At 40.7% G+C, this 3451-nt stretch overlaps 1 long non-coding RNA gene across 1 annotated transcript; it reads left to right on the top strand.

The window, feature by feature from the left end:
- The first annotated feature begins 372 nt into the window (after window positions 1-372).
- LOC120104237 lies at window positions 373-3151 on the top strand. Its single transcript, XR_005506697.1, has 3 exons — window positions 373-618; window positions 1050-2099; window positions 2968-3151. It is a non-coding gene; the product is annotated as an uncharacterized LOC120104237 (long non-coding RNA).
- The last annotated feature ends 300 nt before the right edge of the window (window positions 3152-3451 follow it).

Below are 3451 nucleotides of genomic sequence, written 5' to 3'. Positions count from 1 at the left end.
TGATATTTAGAAAGATGTTTATGTAGGAAAAATTTTTTATTAGCTTTTTTTATTTTTTTATATATAGTATTGTTTCTTTAAGATTCCATCATTGATTCCTTTCCTCGAAGCTGTGGAGTGGGCACCTGAATATTCTCGAGGGGAAAGAGGTGGAATCCGACTCCCCGTCACGGGCAGTCTAATCAGCGCTCTCCGCTTTCTTGTACGCTCTTGGCAATCAGATGTCACGCTTTCTTGATTGGACGGTAGGGATTAATTGAATCGAAGATGAGGTGCGGTGTATGTTTTGCATCGCATAGATCCGGATGGCTGCCACGTTATGCATTTCAGAAAAGGATGGCTATTGGCTCCCGCTTATTTTGGAAGAGGATGTCTGCGTCGCAGAATTTACCGTATCTCGTTTCAAGCACCAGCGAAGAGCCGAAGAAATCCCTCTTCCCTCTTCCCTCTTCCCTCTTCAGATAAGAGAGAGAGAGAGAGAGAGAGAGAGAGAGAGAGAGGCGAGAGCGTTGGAGTCGTAGGGGACGAGAGAGGATGGAGCCACTGGGATGGAGGGCGCTTTCGCTGCTGGCTTTGCTCGCCTCCATCCTCGTTCTTCACATAAAAACCCCTTCCGAGGTTCTCTCTATCTCCTCTCTTCCTATAAACAAGAAGAAGAAATTAAAGAAAAGTGAACAAAGGGCTGTTTCTTCGAACCAAGATTTCCTTAAAATCTGGCATGATCGATGTATAGTTTCTTGTAGAATGATTATTTTTTATCATTTCTTTGTTTCATTTCATTTTTTTTTTAAATTCAAGAAGATCGGACAAACGGTTGTTTCTTGGAACCAAGATTTCTTTAAAATTCGGCATGATCGATGTGTATTTTCTTGAAGAATGATTATTTTTTTTTATCATTGATTTGTTTCTTTTCAAGTTTTTTTTGGATCTTTTATATGTGACAATATCGCTGGTTTAAGTTTGAATGGACTTCGATAAGCAAGAACAGGGAAAGACTGATGATCGGATTACAAGAAGATAATAACCCTACAACTGTTTCTTTTTACCAGCAATCGGAGATTAATAGCGATTGCAGCCTTCTCCCCTACGATCGCTATTGGATATCCAGCAAACGCATCGTTACACCACAAGGTGGCATCACGGGTGCAGGTATCTCTTGAAGGACAAGAAAATTGATGAAATCAAAGATTACCAATTGAATTGATTAATTGCCACCCTGATGTGCTGCGATATTCTCCATTCTCTTTGCAATTTTTATGTTACTGGTTTATGAAATTACTTGTAAAGAAACTCTTGTAGTCCACAAAACCGGTTTATGAAATTACTTGTAAAGAAACTCTTGTAGTCCACAAAACCAAGTAGAATTGTGTAGCCATGGAGCTAATCTTTATTGTTGGCTTTTCATTGACCTACTGATGATCAGTTGAGGTGAAAGGAGGAATAATTGTTTCGGTGGTCCAAGGATTACCTGCAAAGCTCATTCTCTAGGGCACGTGTGGTGGATTATGGAGATGCTGTTATTATGCCTGGTTTGTTTGATGTATAAGCTATCATGGAATTCCTTTCTTTCAATCATCTTTATTTTCTAATTTGTATTGCATGCCACTGGATTGATGGAGAAACCGAGAAACGGTTCGGTCTTTTCCTTCTCACATTCGGTCGGCCGTCGCCGGGCATGGTGCGTGGCCGGCCGTCATCGGGCGTGGCGCATGGTCGGCACCATGTTGGGGTTGTTGACGACTTGGTCGTCGGCCATGGGTGGCTACTGCCGCCAAGCATGCCACGGGGAGAAGATAGAAAGAAGGGGAGAGAGGGAGGAAGGGAGAGCCACTCGGTTCCCTCTCTTCTTTCGTTGCCCTTCTTTTCTCTTTCTAGTTTTTTTTCTCTACTGGGTTTCTCTCTCTAAACTTGGATTCGGGGAGATCTTTGTTTTGAGGGTTCTGGGTTGTCATATATCTTGGAAAATTTTTTAATATTAACTTGGTTCTGTAGGAAAACAATCTGTTGGACGAGAGGACGCTGAGCAAGGTTCTGAGCATCCCAGTTCCTAGATTGCCGTGAGGGCGGGTGATTAGTCTGTCTGAGTTTTTTAACAAAGGGTAAGAATCCTACATGATATAAATATTTTTGCACTATATATGTTTGATATGCTATGATCTAGACAAAGCAAAATAATTTTATATTAAATTATATTTTGATCGTATTGGCTTGTGATTGATATTATGATGGATGCATGTATGCGTATAACCTATACCTACATAATTGGATTTATGGATGTGGTGGTATGGACTAACCATGTTATATTGATTGCCCTGTCATGGGCCGGAAACGTGACCATGGTTAGTCTAGGTCGGAAATAAAGTGGAAAAGGGAATTGATGTGTATGTGTGAATTGATTAAATGAACAGGGACTTTGGGCTTATCTCGTTATTATTGATTGCCCCATCACAGGCTGGAAATGTGATATTATTGATTGCCCCATCACAGGCTGGAAATGTGATATTATCGATTGCCCCGTCATAGGCTAGAAATGTGATACTATCGATTGCCCCATCACAGGCTGGAAATGTGATATTATCGATTGCCCCGTCACAGGCTGGAAATGTGATACAATCGATTGCCCCGTCACGGGCCAGAAACGTGACCAGGATGTAGCCCAAAGTCAGAAAGATAATTGATCCAGATCAATTTAATATAGAATGGAAAGAAAAGGCATTGAAAACAGTAATGAAGATTTATGAGCTATCATATGCTATATCATTCATGTGTGGCTGGACTTTCATGGATGTTTGACGTACATACTTATATTGATTATTTGAGCCTTTTGGAAGCTGTTTATGATTTCATGAAATGTGCGTCGATTTATCGTGGTTTTTTCGAATTCATACTACTATTGTGTTGGTATGGATGTGTAGGGGTTCTTACTGGGCTATAAAACTCACCCCCCCTTCTTCTCTCTCTTTTCAGAGTTGCAGGATGCATAGATATGGATGGGTTGGGCGCGGAGCACGAGTATCAAAGTCATTAGCTTGTTAGTTAGTTTATCTTTTTTGATATCGATGAATATTTGAAGATCTTGTAATTGAACCAAATTGATTATCTGGACATGTTGGATTTGTCAATTTGAATTCATTAATTAGTTGTGGATTTACTGGATTCTTGTTCATCTTAGGCCTTGCATGATCTTTAGGGCACTACTCTAGAGCTCATGCGGTCGGTCGTGTACCAGACCCGGGTGCTGGGTTCGGGGCGTGACAGAGTGGTATTAGAGCCAGGTTAAGGTATCCTAGGGTTTAGGTTCAGGTGAGTGTGAGTAGGAAATTATGATAGAAAAACTATCAGAGATTTGGTTTATAATCACTTGAGATTGTAACAAGAATGATATTATAATCTAAGGTTTAAGACCACTAAGGGCTGTGGCCTTAGTGGCATCAGAGTTTGAGGTTTAAAA

The sequence above is a fragment of the Phoenix dactylifera genome, chromosome 17, assembly GCF_009389715.1.
Source record: "Phoenix dactylifera cultivar Barhee BC4 chromosome 17, palm_55x_up_171113_PBpolish2nd_filt_p, whole genome shotgun sequence".
Classification (NCBI taxonomy): domain Eukaryota; kingdom Viridiplantae; phylum Streptophyta; class Magnoliopsida; order Arecales; family Arecaceae; genus Phoenix; species Phoenix dactylifera.
Note: the sequence above shows the minus strand (reverse complement) of the source record. Positions and strands in the feature narration are given on the sequence as shown.